Source organism: Grus americana, chromosome 1, assembly GCF_028858705.1.
Source record: "Grus americana isolate bGruAme1 chromosome 1, bGruAme1.mat, whole genome shotgun sequence".
Classification (NCBI taxonomy): domain Eukaryota; kingdom Metazoa; phylum Chordata; class Aves; order Gruiformes; family Gruidae; genus Grus; species Grus americana.
In genome coordinates, this window is record NC_072852.1 from 30,205,776 (window position 1) to 30,219,562 (window position 13,787).

Here is a 13,787-nt window from a genome sequence, read left to right on the forward strand (position 1 = left end):
AGTTCACAGACTTCCACAGCAGCATGTAGAAATCCTAGTGGATTATATAATTTTGTGTAGGTTGTGAAGAAGGAGATGGAAAATTGGAAGCTAATTTCAACCTGGCTAGCACAGCACGATAATATTACGCACATGGCCTATAATTGAAATGTTCTTTATTCTCTGAAACATTTGCAGTATCCTGCTGTGGAGATGGGCTTATTTGCTGCTGGTGGTGGTTGATATTATTTTATTATGCTTTAATTTGCTAATCTTCAGTCTTGTGATCAGTTGTATGCAACACAGACTTTGTATGGATCATGTTCAGTACTACTTAAGCTCTACATTAGAACAAAGAGAAAAGAACTGATTTGGTTTCAAAGACTTCAGTCTTTGAGAGTTTTTAGCTTTTCAAGGATTTTTTCATAACTTTGTACCTAGTATACTTTGTGGTGAGGTCATCTTTGGTCTGCAAATAGTCAGTTTGTTCTAAATGCTCTTGCTTAATAATTTAAATAAAATAGGTAACTGGTATCATGACAAAAGAGCAGTAAGCTCTGCACGTAGGAATCGTGTTTTGCTTTCTTCTTTTTATTGTCACAGTAGATATTTCTACATTTATTCTATTTTGGTCAGAACATCTGATTCCTATTGTAATGTGACAAACAATAATAGTAGATCAGTAACTAGAGTTCAGATTTTCAAAAGATAGCTAGCAGGAAATGCTTTCATCTGCTTGGAAAGCTTTGGATCAAACCTTTTGAAAATAAATCCAAGCTACCTTCACTTAGTGTGTCATGGTTTAACCCAGCTGGCAGCTAAAACAACCACACAGCCATTCACTCACTCCCTCCCCCCTAGAGGGTTGGAGAGAGAATTGAAAAGAAAAAGGTAAAACTCATGAGTTAAGATAAATGCACTTTAATAGGACAGAAAAGGAAAAGTAAGATAATAATCATAATAACCACAATAATTATAACAATCATAATCATAATCATAATAATATATACAAAACAGGTGATGCACAGCACAATTGCTCACCACCCAGAACCGATGCTCAGCTAGTTCCTGAGCCACCCCACCTCCCAGTCAACCCCCAGTTATATATGGACCATGATGTCATATGGTGTGGAATATTGCTTTGGCCAGTTGGGGTCAGGTGTCCTGGCTGTGTCCCCTCCCAAGCTTCTTGTGCACCCCCAGCCTTCTCGTTGGCAGGCCAGCGTGAGAAGCTGAAAAGTCCTTGACTGCTTGGCAACAATTAAAACATCAGTGTGTTATCAACATTATTCTCATCCTAAATCCAAATAGCAGCACTATATGAGCTGCTAGGAAGAAAATTAACTCAGCTGAAAACAGGACATACTGTAAGAAATACTAAAGATCACCAACAATGAAGTAGCTATATTTTCTATAAAACTAAATTGACATTCTAAATAATAGTCTAAGAATTATTTTAAAGAAAATCTATCATCCGGTTGCTTTAGGTGTCTCCATTTTTCTTTTAGACCAAGTATAGTACCTAAGAAAAGCACATTTGAATCCTTGAATGAGCACTGGAAGACGCCCATTTGGCACTGTTCAATTTCTTCTGTCATAATTATAGACTCATAGAACTTTCAGTTAGGCATAGGATTTTCCCTTTTATGCATCTTATTTATTCTATTTGTTACATTTCCATGAAGAAACTATGAAAATAATGTCTATCTTATTCTCTTTTGAAACTACTGGAATTTGTTCATTTAGCATGCTCAACTTAACCAGGTGGTTCTTGAGATATATTGTTAAAGGCCTTTCACATTGGAAACTCCCCAGCTTTCCCAGGCAGTTAGTTCCCATTCTTCTAATTTGACCATTAGAAAGTTTTTCTAAACCTCCCATGCTTCAGTTTAAGTCCACAGTTTGTCCCAGTCACCATGGACTTGGAAAGCTTATTGTTTGTATTCTCCCTGCAGCCGGCAGTGTGATACAGGTGCCAAGAATGATGACACACATCCCCTCCACCTTCTCTTCCCCAGACTAACCAATTGCACTTCTTCCAACTCTTCTTCCGGGGGAATATTTATTAGTCATCTGAAAATTGTCATTCTTTTCCTCCAGACTAAGCAGCTGGTCCATATTTTTCTTGATGGTGGTGTTCCAAATTGAATATGATACTTCAGCAGAGATCTTTTCAGTAGCTAAGCAGGGAGATGATTTCACATATTTTAGAGGTCATATGCCCATTTGTACATCTATTCATGTTGTTTACCATTTCACAATAGCATGACATAGCTCTCTTGTTCAGTTTTGTGGTCTCCAGCCATTTCTTCTCTGTATGTTATTTATGCATTTGAATATTCCTGCCCAGCTGTAGTATTCCTATGGGCCTGCTCTGAATTTCATCCTTTTTTCCATTCCATCTCTCAAATTTAACAGGCCTATTTTGAATGTAGTTTCCATTCTTTAACATATCGGATGTCCCTCCCAGTATGGTATCATCAGCAAACTTAATGAGTAAAGTCACCGCTCTATCATCCAATTCTTTAGTGAAAATATTTAATAGAACAATAGAACGGACTCCTGCAAAATTTCCTCTATGCATTCTTCTATCTTGACAGTGAACTATTAATAATTAGTCTGTGTACAGTTTTCTGTTCTATAGTATTATCATTTAGACTGACATTTCTTTTCTGGCTTAGAATTTCATGAGAGAGAATGTCTTTCTAAAGGAAAGATATATGACATCTATTGTTTCTCCTCTGTCCACAAAACCTGCCATCCTGCTGTGGAAGGAAATTAGATTAGCTAGACATTATTTGTTGTTGGTAAATCCATGTTGGCTGATGTTCATTTCCTTGTTGCCTTGCAGGTGCTTATGAAGAGCCAGTATGACGATTTTTCCAACTGTATAGAAAGAACTGAAGTTAACTCAGATAGCTTGTAGTATTTGGCTCCTCCTTTTTATCTTCTTTTAACAGAAAATTTTCCCTTTTCTGGTCTTTTGATAAGACATTTCTTTCACACAGTATCTTTAATATGACTCTTAATGGCTCTAAAATATAATCAGTTGTTCTTTAAGTAGCTAATGATGCTGTTCATTAGGATCATCTGGCCTGAAAATACATAGCTTACCTAGATAGCTATTGAGCCTAGCGCCTGGGCACACATAGATATATATAGATATATATAGACACCTACTTTGAGGTATCTTGGTGTATGATTTAACTGAAACATAGGCATCTGATGGCACTATAGACAATGCAGGCATCCTTCCTGGCTTCCAGCTTCCATGCCAGAAGGATATGCATCTCCTGAAGGATCTACATCATATTTTTCGGCCTCAAATATATAGCTAATTTACAGTAGGGTAAAATGGTATTAACACCTGTATTTAGGCAACACAATTGTGCCTATACATCCAGAGAAGTCCAGGAAATTGTTCGGTCACTAGATGTCCATTGCAGGGTGATCGGAATTGCTCTCCAGGCTCTTCTGCCTATGTTGACTAGATCACCAATGACTACTGTGGAAACACCTACTTTCACATAAAGACACTGGTCATAGACACTCAGAGCTTGATTCATTTGCCCAGACATAGGCATTTATGCCAACTTAGGTGGCAGATGGTATCTTGCCTGGCTTCCAGCCAGTCCAGGAAGGTATGTGTAACCTGTAGCTCCTGTATCATACTGCCAGATCAAATGGCACCAGATACCTGTGTTTAGGAAATTAATCAAGGCTCTAAATTTCAGTCTTAATCTGGAACTTAATCCTGTTTTTGGACTTGAACTGCTGTCTTTACCCTCATTTTCTATGTCACCTAGGGTAAGTTTGCTCCTGCTGAAGTGACTAGACCTTTTGTTATTGTAAAATACAGTTGCCATTTAGAGCCCTGTTTCACTCCTTTAGCTGTGACTCATTTTCCTTATTCATAAAACAGAGAAAAATACGCAGGGGTTATAGCAGCTATAAATGAACTACTCTTAATAAGTGATATGAATATTCCCAGACAGGAGTTATTGTCTAAGTCCCAGTTTTTATTATTGTTAACCGAAGAAGCTTTGGGAGTTGACGTGAATTCTAAAATGAAAATATCTGTTGTTAACAAAGGATAGCATGTCTGCAGTTTCCCTTGCTGAAATTCAAGTTCATTCTAAATGAGACATTTCTGAAAAGATTGATTGAAAGGTGGTGATGGAAAATCTGTAATGGTCATGAATCCAATTACAATCCATTATGACAGACCAATCATCAGAACAAAGCTACAGTGAAATGCATGTATGAATATTACCTGAAACACTTGGTCAGCAGAGGTCGGCAACTTTTCAAGTTTCTTGTGGAAATATCTGCTTCGTTAAGTTTATTGCTTGTGTTTTCAGGTCTGTTTGGGACAGATTCAATAATCTTGCTAAATGTCAAAACCAGTTGGTAAATGATGGCTTACAGCACAGTTCTGTGCACTGCAGACCCAAGGGCCTGATATGCAGGTTCAGTTCAAGAAGACCATGAGTATGATTTCAAAAGGTCCCCTCTAACCTAAACAATTCTGTGAATTAGAGGGATGTTCTTGCTCATACTGGTGAGAAAAAAAAAAAAAAAAAAAAAAGATTGTAGTACAGATAATGACCAAAGCAGCCATTGGAACCACTGATTTCATTCTCTGGCTTCAAAATAGCTACTTCTGCTTATAATTCTGTAGCCTAAAGTCATCCTAAAAAATATGTCTCACATTTCTGAAGAGTGAGTCATAAGTGATGGAAGATAATATTACCTCTTCTTCTGTCCATTTTTCCATTTTTTTCTACCCAAAGTAATGATAGTTGCCTGTGTGCTTGAAGTGGCTTCAAGATCTGCAGAGGTACGTGTTTCAGAGTTGCACGGACAATATGTATGTCTAAGAGACAGAGGCAGAGCTTTAGACACACACCTCTTCATTCTGTCTTAGGAACTCTCTGTGCTCAACCTCTTGACACATTTAGGTGTCTGAATCAATGTCAGTAATTTGTGTGAGTACAGCATATTTTCTGCTGGATAGCATGTCAAATACGTGCATGTGTTTGGAAATGCTGCATCATTCTGTAGAGGCTGCTCAAAACAAAAAATGAGGCATAAGAACACAGTTGGCGTTTCTTGATCATGAACTTAGGAAACTGAAGTGGTAGAGTCCTTTCAGTGTGGTTGCGCTCTCATTTTCTGTGCTGGATGGAGTGCTTGTTCCTGAAAGAATAACATTCTAGAGAAAGTCTCTACATTATTTTTCAACCTGAAAAAGAATTTACAGATTTTGTCTGCTGTTGCTAGAAGTCAGGACAAAAGCTACAGTAATTTGTGACTTGCTGGGCCAGCTTAATGTAGTCCACAAGATCAGGGAATTATAAGTAGCTCTCAGATTCTTCCATCCCAGCTCTCCCAGATTCTGAGTGCAGTTTCAAATTCAATTAAAAGAGAATTTTTTGAAAGTGCCAGGTCTGAAGCATCTTGGTTCTGTATTTCTTACCTTTCCCTGGAGATTGGGTGGTTGAAATAGTTTTCAATTTGCTGCATCAGGGGAATACTGTGGCTGAGTAAATCTTCACTAATCCAAGTGAAAGTACTGAAAAGAAGGCCTTGATTTTTAAAGCAACAGTAACTCAGTTCTAAGTGCTTTAAAATTCAGACCACTTCAAGACAAACTATCAAATCTCCTAGAATCTCTTCCCTTCTTCTTCCTCCTCTTCACCTCTTTCCCATTCATCATCGCTCCTGAACTAGATAAAAGTTTAAACAGGCTGTCAAAATGTTTCTGTCTATTTTTCTGTGTTAGTTTCTAAATCATGCCATTTTTCCCCAGAATGAGTGCTTTGATTCATGCCATCTGAACTTCAGAATCTTTTCCCTCAATTAAAACAAAAAATTGCCAACATCTGTTTGAAACCTGGTCCTATTCCTCTGCTTTCAATCAGAACTTTTACTCATGCCTGAGAGTTTAAAGCTAAATTGTGGGCTTTAGAAAAATATACCTTTACTGTGCTTGTACTAAGTTCAATATTTTGAAAAAGGGCGTAACTGGAGTTACGCTGGAGAGAGGAAGCTGATCTACAGCAGTAATTATTTGAGGAATGAGAAGAGCTGCAAATTTTGAGTGACATTACATGATGCTTCAACAAAGAAAATGCCTTTTACTGAATGCAACCTACATTGACATTATTGTCTGCTTTCATGTCTAGAATTTTTTAAATGGGACTCTCTTGTGTATTTTCAATTTTTTTTTTTAAGAGGAGCATTTTGGAAATGTTTTGTATAAGCCTTTTCAGCCTGAAGTTCTATCATACAAGCAATGACTCACAACTATGCATTTCAGGGCCTATCCTGCTTACAGGTTTTGACTTTGGCTAAAATCCAAGACAACCAATAAAGAAACCACAATCATAAATCTTTAAGAATTAGTTACAAATAAATAATAAGAATAGGGATAAACAATATAGGAAATTGGAAGGTTTTCTTACTAGATTTATTAATGGTTCTCAGTGCATAGATATCTATACCTGGTATCTTCTAATGCTGTCTTGGCACTTTCTATCCCTACATGTTGGTCCCCTGGGGCTACAGAGCAAAACACCTGTTGACTTCAATAAAATGTGGGTAATGCCTTTGTAGTAGCACCCTGGAGATTTTTTTGTTCTTTATTGTGAGTAATATGTCAGGTGGAGACATGGCATACAAACTTTGTGCTCACAGATTCCTTTCTAAGGCAGATCCACCAGATTGCATCGAAAGACGCTACAGCTTTCTCCTATTAGGAGTACATGTATCTTGGATGTGATCAAATGCCTTATAACTGCAGAGACAAGAGTAGGATTTGTGGTGTTGAATGCGATTAAATTTGGCAGCATCTGTTATCAAATTTGTACCAAATTCTATGTATAAATTCCTGTAATGGAACTCCACAGCTTCTGTTCTTTCTTCTTGCTGTCCATTTATGCTTTTTTATTAGGTGTTCGTTATGATCAGCTTTTCTTTCCCAGCTGCTTTACTTTGCAACTAGAAACTTAGAAGAGAGTGGGGTGGAAGAGGGTGAAATTAGAAGCCAAGCGTAGTCTTTAGGCGACCCTAAAAGCATTTCTTCCTATTGGGTAGCTAATGAAAGCATTTATTTTGAGGTAACTCCATCCATGTGTTTACCAGGCTGAGAAATGCATTTACTTGTTTTCTGAGATAATACTGCTGCGATCAGATATTTCTTGCATTTTCAGGCTGAAGAGGCAATAAGGGTCCTCTGACCACATGAAGAAATGCAGTTCAAAGTAGGAAGAAAGGGCTGACATCAATAAAATGTGGTATCTTCCAGTGTGTTGGGTTTGCGTGGCAAGGTTTTGGTAGTGGGGGGCGCTACAGGGGTGGCTTCTGTGAGAAGCTGCTAGAAGCTCCCCCTGTGTCTGACAGAGCCAATGCCAGCCAGCTCCAAGACGGACCCGCCGCTGGCCAAGGCCAAGCCCATCAGCGCCTCTGTGATAACATATTTAGGAAGGGGAAAAACACTTAGAGAGAGAGAGCTTTTGCAGCCGGAGAGAGGAGTGAGAAGATGTAAGAAACTCTGCAGACACCAAGATCAGTGCAGATGAATGGGGAGGAGGAGCTCCAGGCGCCGGAGCAGAGATCCCCCTGCAGCCCGTGGTGAAGACCATGGTGAAGCAGGCTGTCCCCCTGCAGCCCATGGAGGAAGGATGAGGGGGTGTAGAGATTCCACCTGCAGCCCGTGGAGGACCCCACGCCAGAGCAGGTGGAGGCACCTGAAGGAGGCTGTGACCTCGTGGGAAGCCCACGCTGGAGCAAGTTCCTGGCCGGACCGGTGGACCCGTGAAGAGGGGAGCCCACGCCAGGGCAGGTTTGCTGGCAGGAATTGTGACCCCGTGGGGGACCCCACGCTGGAGCAGTTTGCTCCTGAAGGTCTGCACCCCGTGAGAGGGACTCCATGCTGGAGCAGGGGAACGATGAGAGGAGTCCTCCCCCTGAGGATGAAGAAGCGGCAGAAACAACGTGAGATGAACTGACCATAACCCCCACTCCCCGTCCCCCTGTGCCGCTGAGGGGGGGAAGGTTGAAGCCGGGAGTGAAGTTGAGCCCGGGAAGATGGGAGGGGTGGGGGGAGGTGTTTTAAGAGTTGATTTTATTTCTCATTCCTCTACTCTGTTTTGCCTAGTAATAAATTAGATGAATTCCCTCTCTAAGTTCGGTCTGTTTTGCTCATGACAACAATTAGTGAGTGATCTCTCCCTGTCCTTATCTCGACCTACAAGCATTTCGTTATGCCTTTTCTCCCCTGTTTAGTGAATGAGGGGAGTGAGAGAGCGGCTCTGGTGGGCACCTGGCCTCCAGCCAGGGTCAACCCACCACATCCAGCAAATGCAGTGCTGTGCCTAGGACAGAGTAACCTCCTGGAGTAGTACAGACTGGAGGTTGACTGGCCTGAAAGCAGCTTTGCCAAAAGAAAAACAAACAAACAAAAAAATCAACCTGGGGGGACTCAGTTAACAGCAAATTGAACGTGAGCCAGTGGTGTGTCTCCACAGCAACTGCACTGTGGCTAATGTGAGTGTAGCCATCAGGTCAGGCAAAGTGATTTTTCCCCTCTCTCTCTCTGGCACTTTTGAGACCACATCTGGAGTCCAAGTAATTTCTCCCCACATGACAACAATGACATGGACACGTCGCAGCATGGCCAGGGGAGGCTTCCAAGATGGTAAAGGACCGAAGCACACCATGTATGAGGAGAGGGTGAGAAAACTGTGTTTGTTCAGACTGGAAAAGAAAATATTTGAGGGGATCTTATCTAAACCTACTTAATGTGACAGTGCAGAGAAGGAGCTAAAATCTCTTCACGAGGCTCACAGTGAAAGGATGAGAGGCAACAGTCACAAGATACAATGTGCCAAATTCTTATTTGAATTTGATATAAGGAGCATAATTTTTACTATGAAAATGTTCAGACACTGGAACGGGCTACACAGAGAGCTGTGGGATCTTCATCTTTGCTTCTCAGGTACTTTTCAGCATCACAAATGTCACTAAATTGTTTAGGCAACTGAACTTTCATGTGTCTACCTTCATAATATAGTAACTGTGGTGTCTAGAGCAGTACCATGTGCACTCACTGACCATGATCCCACTGTGTCAAGCTCTTTACAAAAGCAGTTCCAAAGGAGGAATGAGCATAGTTTACTGTGGGGGTATTGGGAAACAAATTTTGGGAGAGGTTCTGAAGGAATTAATAGAGCTGCTTTGTGATATTTATTGGGAGTGCCTCAGGGGGCAACATGAGCAACAATATTTCTTGTTTAGAACATTTAAGATGAATTTGGTTATAATTATTCATTTGAGAGTGAATTTGCAGGAAGATTTAGCAGGGGACATAAGTTGAGATGAATCTTAAAAGTGAAGACAGGATGCTGATGTTCAGTTCAACAAAGATGGGGGAGCCAATGGACAAATAGAAAGGGAAGTGATGTGTAACTGTTCCTTCTTTCCAAGGTCTCAAAGGCCTGGTACTATTTGTAGTGCTGTTCAAAATCTACATGAATCCGTTGAAAGTGACATATGCTTCACTCTACTGCCAAACATATGCTCCTGACAGTCAGATATTTTTCCCATTCTCAACAACTGCAACCGCTATCCTTCCTGAATGTAAGAAAGCCTTTAGGAAATAAACTGAGGAAAGGATCTATACAAGACTGGTGAGGAAAAGGAAAAACTTAAAGAGTTAGCCAAGAAGCTGGATAATTGGATGGAAGTTTTGGCCAACTTAATGGGTTACTAGAAGTTAGATGTGTCTGACTGGATGGAAGACTTGTTTCCATGAAAGGTATAGGGCTCCTCTTCATTAAAAAGGTGCCAGTAAGAACCAAAGTGGTTCTTTGTTATGTTTGGATGACCAGAGAACATCAGTTGTCCAAGTGTTTTCAATTTCGGCTTGCTTAGAAGATTCATTCTTTCTTCATTGACAAGACTCTTAACTACAGTGATATGCACATGGATGTGTATTAAAACGTGGTAAGTGCTTAAGATTTCTGTATTAAAAGACTGTGTCTCCTCTATACACCTAACATTAATCAAAGGGGAAGAAAAAGTTTGTGCTGCCTCGATTCAGTTACTCCATTCTGTAGTGTAAACATAAAGATAGAAGCAACCTGGAAATGACTGGTTTGGCAATTCTGTTAGGTACTAATACAGAAGTCTTCACCAACTTCTTAAATAAGAACCAGCTAAATGTGAGATCCTTTGGACATGCATGAAGCAGGGTAGATAACTGGAACTATTTAAGAAGCATCTTAAACTATTGTGTGAAAATGTATCGAAGCTATGGTTGAAGCAATATTTTTCATGCACATGGGCTATTTGAAAACATTTTCCCAGCTTTTCCATACACCACCTACTTGTGAAAGCTTGTTCTATTAAAATGGTTGTATTAACAAAAATGCTATACAGTACCATCCCCCTAGATAGCACAGAAGCAAAATACTTCAACATTTTTTCTAGCAAAAAGTGAGAGAGAAGTTATTATGAAAGATATTCTAATGTATCTATCGATGATATTACTGTAATAATTTTAGGAAGTCAAGGATCCACTACAACCTGAATAACATATTGTGCTCTGTTGGAAATATTTTTAAACAACCTGGAATTATTCATATACAGAGTCTATTATTAACAAAGTAAATACAAAAATCATATAATTCAACCCAAGCAAAGCAATAAAACACAGCTTCCTGAAGGAAAGCACTTCAGTGCGTATGTACTGGTAATCAGTCCTTCCAAAATTCAAGACAAGTATTGGATTGACCCTGTCTTTTCTTTCCGTTGCACGGTAAAATAAGTGGATACAGCTTTGAGGAAGGAAATCTTCAAAAGACTCCAGTCTTGGCAATTCTGCATTTGATCTCTCAGGGTAGGAAACAGACTGCAAGTAGAAAACATGCTGATAGAAGCTGTGAAAACAGGAATATGAAAATGATGGTTCAATAGCAGACAGTGTGTTGAGATTTGTGTTCTGTTCAGCACCTATTCCTGTCTAAGGAACTGTGCTTTGTGCTTCAGTCTTTGTGAACCAGGTATCACGTTCAGGAGAGCTGTGTTAAAAATTACATTAATTACTTAGAGCTCAGACAGTATACAGTGACAATAATCTGAATATGTAAGTATAAATGCAGATCCAGATCCTTATACATGTGCAGGACTAGAAATGATCCCAGTGTGAAAGGGTGAGAGGAGGTTAAACCCCTTCCCACATTGTGGCACACCCTACCTCTAGTTCTTCTTAGAAGGACAATCTGTGGGTACAGGAGCTACCAGGAATTCCATCCTGCCCACAGAGCAGAATACTTCTGAATATGGATTTCAGTAACAGACACCTCTTTGGCTAAAGCTGCTTTTCCATCAAAATACTGATTTGTTGAGACTGAAATGTTTTGTGAGGAGGGTTCTAATTCAGCAAGCATCAGCCAAAACACAGGCAGTCATTTGAAGGAACTTGGACCATCAGGCAGGTTTCTATCCAAAACTTGTGTGAGTTCCTGCCAGCGTGCTGGGAATCCTGCTCAGCAGCCGCTGCAGTTCGAACATTTCCACCTGTGAGCAGGGGCAGGGCTCACCTGAGATGGACGTCTGTTAGACACATCTGGGAGCTCCACCTCTTGCCAGATCTAGCTTCTGGCTGCCCACCCAGCAGCCAAGGACTGCTGCCTGTGCAGCAGGTCTGTCCCACATGCCTGGGCTCTGCGAGCTTGGGAGCCTCGCTCAGTGGCCTGCCAGCCAGACTCGCAGGAGGCTGAGAAGATAAGGAGTGGGACTGGATTCTGGTGAGCTTTAGTTTGACACATATTTTCAGAGCTTTCTTTTCAGTAGAGAAGTTGCCAAGAACATTTCAACCAGTTATCCAGAGAAGAAGGAACCTGCCTGGTCATTTATATTATTTTCATGGCATTGGTGTTGCTGTTTCCCTTCCATGGTAATAGAGCAGGGACCCTCCCTCTGCCAGTGACACTGATCCTTGGAGGAACCTTTCCGTATGAGGCCTGTGGTGCCCCCTGCCTCCTCCAGCATGGGCTCCAAGGGCAGCTCCTTCTGTTGTGCCCAACAAATCCATACTCTGCCGGTACAAAATCTGTAAGCCCCATGGCATGCACAAGCACTGCAACATGCTGCTGTACAGGAGGCTCCTCTTGTTCTCCTCAGCTTCTTCATCTGCCAACATCAGCTGCACCAGACCCTTGTCCTCATGGGGGTTCATCCCCTGGTACAAGGGATTGAGGGTCTTACATTGTGTTGTGAATTTTGGGGGAGTCAAAACAGTAGAGCTGCATGTAATGAACATGACTGCTATTGTTGTGCTCTTAGTTCCATTCATGAAAAAAACAAGTGCTGCTGTTTTTTTTTCTTAATTTGGAAATGAATCTTCAGGTACGGGTAATGACTGTGTTTTGGAAAATATCACAGTGACTAAGCAGCTCTGCTGGGAGCCTGAAAGAGGTTCTGTGGAATTTCAACATTACTTTATGAAAAAAATTTCTGCATTTCTCCCTTCTTTCCTTCCTGCCACAACAAATGCCACAGGACTTACTGCAGCTGACTATGGAAATGAGCTAAACCTGGAAGCAACACTGAGCTATGCTTTCTTCTCCTCAGCTCACTCTTTCTTTTTCTGCTCCTCCTTATGTAAATTTTAAAAGTACTCAGGAAGACTCATTAGCACATATTAAGATTTGTTTCCACATCTTGCAAAGAACAGATGGAGAGAAAGGAAGATGAGAAAAACTGAAGAAAAGGTACAAGAAAATTGAAAAAAGAGGACAAAAGAAGAAAGCTAAGGAGAGGAAAGTCTAGAAAAAGAAAAGGACACAGAGACAATATATATTCGTGGTGCCCTTTTCATGACAAATACCAACATACTTCTGAAGTTAAAAATTCACACACCTATTGCAGTGTCTATAAAATATAGTTCAGATCAACTTGCACAGTAATGACCTTACTGAAGCACCATGAGATATATAGCTGACTTCAGGTATTTATTCACAGCACTGCATTTCCTGATTGTTCACACCATGTTAACAACACTTACACTTTAAGGACCTATTTACTCATTCACAGCAAACTTCATGGTATTCCACAGTTTTCTAGATCATACTTGGCAGGATCCTTGACGCTGAACTGCCTTACTATTCATTCTGCCTTGCTCATGAGGTAACTCCGGGCTATGTTGATAGCTGCCCAGCTGACATGACAGGGAAGCATACTCCAAAGGACATTCATCTTTATAACCACCCCCGGTGTGTCTCTCCCTCTACCAACACAGTCTGGACAGCTTACATGAGGGATCCCTCTGACAGCACCCTGGTAAGTGTGCATGGAAAGGCTTACCCCCAGTCCTTGTAAGCACGTATGGAAAGGCTGTCCTCAAAACTCATTTCAGGACCCTGACACTACCGCATGCAACTTTCTGTAACAACCCTGTGGCATTGTCAAGGTGCTTACTAGCACTGGAGAGTGTCCTATGTGATTCTCAGTACAGGTAGCTAAAAAGTAGGTGCAGGTAACTAAAACAAGAGCCAGCACTTTCCATAGGAGTAGCCAAGGGGTTTCAGTTGCCACTATTCAGTTCAACAACCTACAACCAACCAATCAACCAACCAACCAACCAACCATTGGTGAATGGAAGACAGCAGTGTCTGGGTACAACACACTTCACCAGTGAGCATTGCATTACTTGTACATACCTATATGATTTTTAAAAAAAAAAAAAAAAAGGCAAATTAAAACTGAAGGAATTACCTGTGTCCATATGAAAGCAAATTAAA